The 12096-nt window shown below is 41.6% G+C and overlaps 1 protein-coding gene across 2 annotated transcripts in view; it reads right to left on the reverse strand.

Annotated features, from left to right (window-relative positions):
- MED13 (mediator complex subunit 13) overlaps positions 1–12096 on the reverse strand; it is a 127438-nt gene that overhangs the window by 58152 nt on the left and 57190 nt on the right. The window lies entirely within an intron of this gene.

Genomic DNA, 12096 nt, shown 5'->3' on the forward strand with positions numbered 1-12096 from the left:
CTCTCAAAAAAAAAAAAAATTAGCTGAGCGGTGTTGTCATATGCCTGTAGTCTCACCTTCTTGGGAGGCTAAGGAGGATGGATGGCTTGAGCCCAGGAGCTCAATGCTGCAGTGAGCCGTGATCATGCCACTGCACCATAGCCTGGGTAACAGAGCAAGATCCTCTCTCTTATAAAAAGAAAAAATAAAAATCAAGAGTACAAATTTCTTTCACTAACCCACTATTATGGAAGGACAGTGCCACCTTTCAACAGCAATCAATGGAAACATTTATTTATACCAAACAGAAAATGGAGTTTCACTTAACATAAATAAAACAAAGCTTTGAATTTCTGCTACTGTAATTTTCTATGAAGTCACACACCTGTAAGGTTCCACTATTATAAATCCACTAATTCTTTGTTTCTACTGATGCATTCTTGTCCTTTTGTATTGTATATCTACTCTGGGTTATTAACAGTCCCCTCTATTAAGTTTCAGACATTATCCCAACTGCCTGATGGAATCTCTCAGCAGGCACCTCAAACTGCATTCAGAGTTTTACAATGTACTCACAATACATGCACATAGCTAAGTCATGTAGTACAAAAAGATGAAAAGCCTAAGTATCTCAATCTTTCTCCTTTAAGATAACAAGTACTATTTCTATCATCTAATTAAGGTGGAAAAAACCTACGTATACGCCAGCATATATGTATGCACATATGTACTTTGTTCCTCATCTACATACAGAGCTTCCCATATCAGCCTACACAGATTTCCTTTGCTTAAGTGGGTATGTCATTATTATTTAGCCAGGCCTTCATTATTTAGCAAGACCTTATTTTCATAAGGTATATCAATAGTTTTTTTTTTTTTTTTGAGACAGAGTCTTGCTCTGTTGCCCAGGCTGGAGTCCAGTGGCATGGTCTTGGCTCACTGTAACCTCTGGCTCCCAGGTTCAAGCGATTCTCCTGCCTCAGCCTCCTGAGTAGCTGGGATTACAGGTGCCTACCACCATGCCCAGCTAATTTTTTGTATTTTTAGTAGAGACGGGGTTTCACCATGTTGGCCAGGCTGGTCTCAAAACTCCTGACCTCATGATCCACCCAACTTGGCCTCCCAAAGTGCTGGAATTACAGGTGTGAGCCACCACGCCCAGCCTAGGTATATCAATAGTCATTCCAAGGTACTTCTATTTAGAAATGCTACTTAAAAAAAAAAAAAAAAAATCAGAAAAATTATGTTTGGTAAGATTTAGCCTAAAGTGGGTAAAAACAATGGTAGAGACACCTTCAAACCTATTCTTTATCTTTCCACCTCATGAACTAAATATGCTTGGCCTTAAACTCTCCTGTTATTCCCCTACTTTACTATTCAACTGGCTGCAAAGTTCTTCAAAATATATTCCACAGCATCTATAATACTCATACATCCCTGCTACTTCTAATTTCCTAGTGTCAGCCTCACATCACTTTCTCTATGAGTTGCTCAAACATGTCCAAATTGATCTCCTTTCATACAAACGTACCTTTTCATTTCAAGCAACCTTTCAATGACATTACTTGGTGAGTTTTTCCAAAATCCTTATTTTCCAAAACTTATTTTATCTCACTCAATACTTGAAAAAGCTCCCCCATCATCTCAAAGATAATACATAAATTTATGAATACTATTCTGCTATTCCATTCTATAGTCCTACGCTTTTCAGGTCTCATTTCTCATCACGACACACCAAACTACTAAGGAACACCCCTATAATCTAACCATACCCAACTACATAAAGCTTCTATATCTTCATAAATGGAATTATTCCCCACTCTGTGTCTGTACTATATTTTATTTATAGTGCTATCAGATAATATGTTATTTTCCATTAGACTACAATTTCATTTACAGTCAAGAGCTAAATTGATTTTATACACCAACAGTACCCCACAGCATCCTGCATAAGAGAAACTTCAGTTTTACTCAAACCAATAAAGAAATACCTCTTAAGAATATGAATGTAAAAAGAAAGATAATATTCCTGAGATACAAAATGCAGAGGACCTGCAACAGCCCTCTAATTAACTTCATTAAAATTAACTGCTAAACATTTAAATACACTTTCAAAACTCAAAGAATGGAAAAATAATAATAGATATTTACAATGACTAGGTGACAGAAATTCACCAATTTACTAATATAAACAAACAAGGCTTCTGAATGGATTACTCTATGACTAAAAAGGTGTTCGATCATATTACATCTTTAAAATTATAAGTGTTTCCAGAAAGAATTTAAGAAGGTTGTTTAAATGCCATCAAAAGAGGGCCAGGCGCGGTGGCTCACTCCTGTAATCCCAGCACTTTGGGAGGCTGAGGCGGGTGTATCACCTGAAGTTGGGAGTTCAAGACCGGCGTGGCCAACATGGCGAAACCCGTCTCTACTAAAAATACAAAAATTAGCCGGGTGTGATGGTGCATGCCTGTGATCCCAGCTACTTGGGAGGCCAAGGCAGAAGAATCACTTGAACCTGGGAGGCGGAGGTTGCAGTGAGCTGAGACTGCGCCATTGCACTCCAGCCTGGGCAACAGGAGCGAAACTCCATCTCAAAAACAAACAAACAAACAAAAAAAGACTTCAAAAGAGAATAACAGTAATTCACCGAATTTACTTTAATGACAGGGAACATCATCTAACTTTGTCAACTGGCTGTACCACTTTCTACAAGGAGACGACTATTATTTTGATCCTTATGACATCATATCTCAAGCAATATTAACAGCAGGTAATAAATTATCCAGTTATTCCAACAAAATCCTTTTCACTATGGGGAAAAAAAAGCATTTTTGTTTCAGCATAATAAAAGACCATGTCTGACGGGCCGGGCGCGGTGGCTCACCCTGTAATCCCAGCACTTTGGGAGGCCGAGGCAGGCGGATCATGAGGTCAGGAGATCAAGACCATCCTGGCTAACACGGTGAAACCCCGTCTCTACTAAAAACACAAAAAATTAGCCCGGCGTGGTGGTGGGCACCTGTGGTCCCAGCTACTCGGGAGGCTGAGGCAGGAGAATGGTGTGAACTCAGGAGGCGGAGCTTGCAGTGAGCGGAGATGGCGCCACTGCACTCCAGCCTGGGTGAGAGCGAGACTCCGTCTCAAAAAAAAAAAAAAAAGACCATGTCAAGTATCTGACTCTAGTATGGAGTGACTAAAATAGCATGGGGAATCTCCCCATTGAAGTCAATCAGTAAACATGCTGATCTTTCTAGTAACTATTACTTTAGAGTTCAAATTTCTGTTACAAGTTATTCATTATATTAAAGTACCTTAACACTTTTAACACTTCGAGCTGGATAATTTTTTGTTATGGGAGATTATCCTGTGCACTGTAAGATATTCAGCAGCATCTCTAATCTCTACTTACTAGGTGCCAGTAGCACACCCCAAGTTGATAATCAAAAATGTCTCTAGACATTGGCAAATGTTACCTGGGGATGGGGCTGGAGGGACATAAAATTGCCCCAGTTGGGAAATACTACACAGAACAGTAATTCCAGGAAAAGGACAGAATCATCCACATGATTACTTTTAAAATCAAACTTTTAACCTACCAAGTATAGAACAATTATATTCCATAAATGCTTCTCAGTTAATATAGCAGCTAAACCTTTGATGGTTCACCTTTTGGATATTCACCAATCAACTAATCTATTATCATACTACAAAAACAAGGCTTATGTCTAAAAGTGAATTGTGGCCAGGCGCAGTGGTTCACACCTGTAATCCCAGCACTTTGTGAGGCTGAGGTGGGTGGATCACCTGAGGTCAGGAGTTCCAGACCAGCCTGACCAACATGGTGAAACCTTGTCTCTACTAAATACAAAAAATTAGTCGGGTGTGGAGGTGCATGTCTGTAATCCCAGCTACTTGGGAGGGTGAGGCAGGAGAACTGCTTGAACTCAGGAGGCAGAGGTTGCAGTGAGCCAAGATTGTACCATTGCACTCTAGCCTGAGCAACAAGAGCAAAACTCCATCTCAAAAAAAAAAAAAAAAAAAGTCAACCGTGACATGATACACATTTCAGTAACCAGTATAACCAAAACAATACTCACATAAGACATATCATTAAGGCCGGGCACGGTGGCTCAAGCCTGTAATCCCAGCACTTTGGGAGGCCGAGGCAGGTGGATCACGAGGTCAGGAGATCAAGACCATCCTGGCTAACATGGTGAAACCCCGTCTCTACTAAAAATACAAAAAACTAGCTGGGCGAGGTGGCGGGCGCCTGTAGTCCCAGCTACTCCGAGGCTGAGGCCGGAGAATGGCGGGAACCCGGGAGGCGAAGCTTGCAGTGAGCCGAAATCACACTACTGCACTCCAGCCTGGGCGACACAGCGCGACTCCGTCTCAAAAAAAAAAAAAAAAGGCATATCATTAAAATTAAAACCCTTGCCGGGCGCAGTGGCTCAAGCCTGTAATCCCAGCACTTTGGGAGGCCGAGACAGGCGGATCACGAGGTCAGGAGATTGAGACCATCCTGGCTAACACGGCGAAACCCCGTCTCTGTTAAAAAAAAACAAAACAAAAAACAAAAAACAAAAAACTAGCCGGGCGAGGTGGCAGGTGCCTGTAGTCCCAGTTACTCGGGAGGCTGAGACAGGAGAATGGCATAAACCCGGGAGGTGGAGCTTGCAGTGAGCTGAGATCCGGCCACTGCACTCCAGCCTGGGGGACAGAGCGAGACTCCGTCTCAAAAAATAAATAAATTAATTTAAATTAAATTAAAACCCTTTTATTCAATCTTTTTCTCCCTTATCTATAAGGCAGAAAAAAAGGGTGACAAGGAATAGGTAAAACATATTATTTCCTTAACTTACATAATTACAATCCAGTATCACTCTATCTTGCGTGCTACTTTTCTACCCTATGCTTCCTCCTTCTCATTCTTATTCAGTGAGAAAGATATCAAATAATTTTAGAACAGATTTTTTTTCTTTTTGAGACAGTCTTGCTCTGTCGCCCAGGCTGGAGGGCAGTGGCCGGATCTCAGATCACTGCAAGCTCCGCCTCCCGGGTTTACGCCATTCTCCTGCCTCAGCTTCCAGAGTAGCTGGGACTATAGGCACTCACCACCTTGCCCGGCTAGTTTTTTGTATTTTTTTTTAGTAGAGACGGGTTTCACCGTGTTAGCCAGGATGGTCTCGATCTCCTGACCTCGTGATCCGCCCATCTCGGCCTCCCAAAGTGCTGGGATTACAGGCTTGAGCCACCGCACCCAGCCTACAACAGATTTTAAGGTTAAACTGTATTAACTTCTAAGAGACCTTCATTTTACTTACAGATAATCATGTACACAAGTAACCAATTTACTTATTTAAAGTTATGGCTAGAATTAATAGATCTTATGAATATAATGTGCCCACAAAAACTCACTATTAAAGTTTTTAAAACCAAAAAAAATTCATACCACCACATTTTTACACACATTAAATAAGAAAATACAACCTGGAAATAAAACAAGTTTTAAAATAGTATTTTAGGGCCACATTGTCATTTCATTCACCCAAACCTTTGCTGAATTTCTATTGTGTACCTACAGTTGTTCTAAGGGGGTATGTGTGTTTGTGCTAGAAGAATACAGCAGTAAATAAGACTCCTTGCCCTCATAGAGCTTACATTCTAATAGGGAAAAGACCATTAGCAAATACATAATATAATTTCAGATACATGCTAAGGAGAAATTAAAAGCAGTGCACAGGACAGGCAGTGATTTGGGAGAGAAAGACCATAGTTTAGATAAAATAGTCAGGAAAATCCTCCCTGAGAAGATAACTTTTGAGCAGCACTGAATGGTAAGAAGGGATAAGCAGTTTACCCTCTATATAATCCAATTCTAAAAGGCCATGAGGAATGAGCTTGGCTTTTTGAATAATTTATCAAGGATGCTGGTGCAGCTAAATCAGGAGACAAGAAGGATACCAGTAGGTAACATGGGTGAAGAACGAGGTAGGCAAGAGACTGCATACAATCTTACAGATCAGGAAAAAGGGTATGGATTTTACTCTAAGTGTAAAGGGAAACTATGGGAGGGATTTAAGCAAATAAGTAAGGCAATATTTTACTTGCAATGATTACCCTCACTGCTGTGTAGAGAATACGTGTAGAATAGAAACCAGGAGACTAGTAATCTCAGGCAAGAGCTGAGGCTGGCTTAGACTTATATTACATTTACCATGAGTAAGATTAAGATTTTTTTTAAGGTTTGTTTCTAAGATATCACTTACTTTTTTTTTTTTTTTCTTTTTTGAGACGGAGCCTCGCTCTGTCCCCCAAGCTGGAGTGCAGTGGTACGATCTCTGCTAACTGCAACTTCTGCCTCCCGGTTCAAGGGGTTCTCCTACTTTAGCCTCCGAGTATCTGGGATTACAGGCACATGCCACTACACCCAGCTGATTTTTGTATTTTTCAGTAGAGACAGGGTTTCACCATGTTGGCCAGGCTGGTCTGGAACTCCTGATTTCAGGTGATCCACCCGCCTGGCCTCCCAAAGTGCTGGGATTACAGGTGTGACCCACCACACCCAGCTCTAAGACATCATTTACTTTCAAGAGTCCTGCTGACTATTAAGTAAGCTCACTGTCTTCCATAATCCCTAAGAGTTTACTGATCTCTCTCAATTTACAATCCAGATTAATTTTAATTAAAAATAAAATCATGGATGGGCACAGTGGCTCGTGTCTGTAATCCCAGCACTTTGGGAGGATGACACGGACTGATCACTTGAGGTTAGGAGTTCAAGACCAGCCTGGCCAAAATGGTGAAACCCGATCTCTACTAAAAATACAAAAATTATCTGGTCATGGTGGCGCATGCCTGTAATTCCAGCTATTCTGGAGGTTGAGGCACAAGAATTGCATGAACCTGGGAGGCGGAAGTTGCAGTGAGCCGAGACTGTGTCAATGCACTCCAGCCTGGGTGACACAGTAAGACTCCGTCTCAAAATAAATAAATAAAATTAAATTAAAATACTTTTAGATTCAAAGGGCCAGATGAAGCACAGGACTTATCTGCTAAAATGATAATAAAAGCATTTTAATTTACTATTATTTTTTAAGAAACAGGGTCTCATTGCTGCCCAGGCTGGAATACAGTGGTTATTCGTAGGTGCAATCCCACCACTATCAGCATAGGAGTTTTGACCTGCTCCATTTCCATCCTAGACTGGTTCACCCGTCCTCAGGCAACCTGGAGGTCACCACACTGATGCTGAACTTGATGCACTCAATCGGCACAGTGCACAGCAGCCCGGAACTCCTGGGATCAAGCAATCCTCCTGACACAACCATAGCACTCGGCTAGGTATTTTAAGAGAATAAATCTCTAACAGTAGGAAAAATGAGAGAGGCTATCAATGGACCAGATGTTTCACTAAGTCTCAGGGAAGCTCAAATAAGATAAAATACAGCAGAAAATGTTCACAACCTAGAATATGCAAAAGAAGGGATTATAGGCCAACTACATAAACAACAGGAGAGTCTAATTGCCTGGGAAAGTCAGAAAAAATCTGGACTTAGGCCGGTCGCGGTGGCTCAAGCCTGTAATCCCAGCACTTTGGGAGGCCGAGATGGGCGGATCACGAGGTCAGGAGATCGAGACCATCCTGGCGAACACGGTGAAACCCCGACTCTACTAAAAAAAAAAAAAAAATACAAAAAACTAGCCGGGCGAGGTGGCGGGCGCCTGTAGTCCCAGCTACTCGGGAGGCTGAGGCAGGAGAATGGCGTAAACCCGGAAGGCGGAGCTTGCAGTGAGCTGAGATCCGGCCACGGCGCTCCAGCCTGGGAGACAGAGCGAGACTCCGTCTCAAAAAAAAAAAAAAAAAAAAAAAAAAAAAAAAAATCTGGACTTAAGTTTCTAGACAGAAATGAGAAAAAGGGGTTACTTTGATCACACTGCCTATGGGGGTAGCCCGGCTCTGCAAGGAGGAGTAAAAAAAAAAGAGGAGGAGAGAAAAAGGAAACGGAGAAGGGGACAGGAAGCAGAAGAAAAACACAAATGAGGCCGGGCGCGGTGGCTCAAGCCTGTAATCCCAGCACTTTGGGAGGCCGAGACGGGCGGATCACGAGGTCAGGAGATCGAGACCATCCTGGCTAACACGGTGAAACCCCGTCTCTACTAAAAAATACAAAAAACTAGCCGGGCGAGGTGGCGGGCTCCTGTAGTCCCAGCTACCCTGGAGGCTGAGGCAGGAGAATGGCGGGAACCCGGGAGGCGGAGCTTGCAGTGAGCTGAGATCCGGCCACTGCACTCCAGCCTGGGCGACAGGGCGAGATTCCGGCTCACAAAAAAAAAAAAAAAAAAAAAGAAAAACACAAATGAGAAAAAGAGCTGAAAATAGGGCAACAAGAAAAGTTCCTTTTTAAGGAAAATGAATAAACTACCTGTGAAAATAAGTGTAACAATTTCTTCATTCCGGAATTCTAGGAATGGTTGCCTTCCCTTCCAAAAATTCCCTATCCAATTATCATAAAGCAAATTATCTGACACCTATACACATTACATACTAAAGTATTTATTGAATGAGCAAGGCCCACCAGTCAACAAGCTCTACCTACATACAACATTTCCAATCACCCTATCTATTCTCTCACATTAAAATATATATAGACAGGCCAGGCGTGGTGGCTCACGCCTGTAATCCCAGCACTTTGGGAGGCTGAGGCCAGTGGATCACTTGAGGTCAGGAATTCGAGACCAGCCCGGCCAACATGGTGAAACCCCGTCTCCATTAAAAACACAAAAATTAGCCAGGCATGGTGGCGCGCACTTCTAGTCCCAGCTACTTGGGAGGCTGAGGCAGGAGAATTGCTTGAACCCGGGAAGTGGAGGTTGCAGTGAGCTCAGATCACACCATTACACTCCAGCCTGGGAGACAAAATGAGACTCCATCTCAAAAAAACAAAAATGAAATAATAATAACTATCAGGTCGGGCGCAGGGGCTCACGCCTGTAATTCCAGCACCTTGGGAGGCTGAGGCCAGTGGATCACTTCAGGTCAGGAGTTTGAGACCAGCCTGGCCAACATGGTGAAATCCCGTCTCTATTAAAAATACAAAACTTAGCCAGGCATGGTGGCACGCACTTGTAGTCCCAGCTTCGGAGACTGAGGCAGGAGAATTGCTTGATCCCGGGAGGTGGAGGTTGCAGTGAGCTCAGATCACACCATTGCACTCCAGCCTGGGAGACAGAATGAGACTCCATCTCAAAAAAATAAAAATGAAATAATAACAATTAGGTCGGGTGCAGTGGCTCACGCCTGTAATCCCAGCACTTTGGGAGGTGAAGGCAGGTGCATCACAAGATCAGGAGATCAAGACCATCCTGGCTAACAAGGTGAAGCCCCATCTCTACTAAAACTACAAAAAATCAGCCAGGCGTGGTGGCACGTGCCTATAGTCCCAGCTCCTCGTGAGGCTGAGGCAGGAGGGTCGCTTGGACCTGGAGGGTGGAGGTTTCAGTGAGTCGAGATAGCGCCACTGCACTCCAGCGTGGGTGACAGAACAAGACTCCATCTCAAAAACAAAAACACAAAAAACAATCAGAAGTATGACAAGAAGAATCTGAGTAAAGAACAAGACCAAAATAAAGTAATTCTAGAGAAAAACAAAACCACAGAACATCAAACAAAGGAATGTCATTAAAAAAAAAATCAGTTGAGAATGTTTTTATAACATGAGAAACAAAAATTCAGAATTCAAGAAAGGTGAGAATCCCCTGAGAAAACAGAGCACCATCTAAATCATGGAAGTTTTAAAAAGAATTTTTTAGGAGATCGTATTATCTAAGAAACAGAGAATTTCCAAATTGCAGAACAAAAGCCTTCAAAATGAGTTGGCCCTTGGTCGGGCACGGTGGCTCACGCTTGTAATCCCAGCAATTTGGGAGGCTGAGGTGGGGGTGGGTGGGGGGAGGATCACAAGGTCAGGAGATTGAGACTATTTTGACTAACATTGTGAAACCCCGCCTCTACTAAAAAATGTAAACAATTAGCAGGGTGTGGTGGCATGTGTCTATAGTCCCAGCTACTCGGGAGGCTGAGGCAGGAAAATGCATGAACGGGCGAGGCAGAGCTTGCAACGAGCGGAGATCAGGAAACTGCACTCCAGCCTGGACGAAAGAGCAAGACTCCGTCTCAAAAAAAAAAAAAAAGTTAGCCCTTCAAGTGCCCAGCACAAGGACTGGAAAAAATATCATTATACCTACTACACATATTCTTGTGAAATTTCTAAAGCTAAGAGAAGACCTTAAAAGCCTCACAGAAGTAAGAGATCATGTTTTTTTAAATAAGCAAGGATGAAACTCATTATTACATATTTCATCTGAAGTTTGAGATACTAGAAGACAGTAAAGCAATGCCTATGAGTTCAAGGGGGAAATGATTTTCAATTATGAAACCAACAGGTAACCAAATTATCAATCCAAGCATGAAGGCAAAATATCAGATCATTTTCAGAAATACAAGGATGCCAAATTTATCTCCCACTCTTCCCCTTCACCCCCTCCCCCCAAGGAAGCTAGATATTCACCAAGAAAATAAGGGCAAAACCAAAAAGAAGCCACTATAAAAAAATTGTGGTATAAAAAAATTGTGGTATTAACTTGAGTCTAATAAAAATGAAATCCTAGAGAGCTGAAAACAAGTCTAGAAAGCAATTAGTTTACATTATAACAGAAATAAGAAAGTATTAAACTCCATATAATAGTTATATTATCTGGAGTAATCTGATATTGAGAAAAAAGCTACATTAAAAAATAACATAAATCGATAATGAAAATGTGACATTTTAAGCAAATAAAGTCTAAGACATTATTTAACCTATTAGTAGCATTTAAGCAATAAGAAAGTAATTCACTAGGCTGGGCGCGGTGGCTCAAGCCTGTAATCCCAGCACTTTGGGAGGCAGGGACGGGTGGATCACGAGGTCAGGAGATCGAGACCACTCTGGCTAACACGGTAAAACCCCGTCTCTACTAAAAAATACAAAAAACTAGCTGGGCGAGGTGGCGGGCGCCTGTAGTCCCAGCTACTCGGGAGGCTGAGGCAGGAGAATGGCGTAAACCCGGGAGGCGGAGCTTGCAGTGAGCTGAGATCCGGCCACTGCACTCCAGCCTGGGCGACAGAGTGAGACTCCACCTCAAAAAAAAAAAAAAAAGAAAGTAATTCACTGAAAAAAAAAAGGTAATTCACTGACAATGATCTGATAAAGGAGGAATCGTAATCTTTGTACATTCCTTGGCCTTGCACTAATAAATAGGTAGACAGTTCTATTGAGCATAATCGTACTTTATTGGTTGATTTTCATCTTTTAGAAAAATTTGTATATAAAAGACTTATTATTAGACAGACTATAAATGTGTTTATAACAACATAGAAAGTCAAGGGATACCTGGAAAAAAGCCTTCTTCTGCCCAAAGTATAACATTAATATAGTGAACAAAGAAGGCAAACCACAGATGGAGGAAGATACCTACAGCATATAAAACTAATGCAGGATTAATACTCAGAACATGCAAAGAATACATCAGGAAAAAAAAAGAAAAATGGACTAAAAAATACGACGAATAGGCAAGTCAGAGAAGAGGAAACCTAAATACCCCCAAAACATTTTAAATGATGCTCAATCTCACTAGAAATCTGGAAGACACATATTTAGACAATGAGATGACATTTTGCGTGCTGTAGATTAGTGAAATTAAATCTCATAATACCAACTATAGAGGAAAACATAGTGTAGCAGCCATTCTCATATACTGATGGTTCATGAGGGTTTAAACCATACACCAGTTGCAGAACAGCAACTGGGCAACAACCCTTAATGCTGAAAATGGACGTAGCCATGTTGAAAAAGGCTTTTAGATGTATTTCCTAAAGAAATTCTTATACACGTATACAAGGAAATGTGTACTAAACAAAATGGAAAATGTTAGGGTGAAAAACTGAAAATAACCAATATACCCATCTTTAAGAGTTTAGATATTTACCATATATTCATAAGGAAATACCATAAAGCAACTAAAATAACTAGAGCTACATGTATAAAAACATATACTGAAATAATAAGTACGAAT

The sequence above is a fragment of the Rhinopithecus roxellana genome, chromosome 19, assembly GCF_007565055.1.
Source record: "Rhinopithecus roxellana isolate Shanxi Qingling chromosome 19, ASM756505v1, whole genome shotgun sequence".
NCBI classification, from domain to species: Eukaryota; Metazoa; Chordata; class Mammalia; order Primates; family Cercopithecidae; genus Rhinopithecus; species Rhinopithecus roxellana.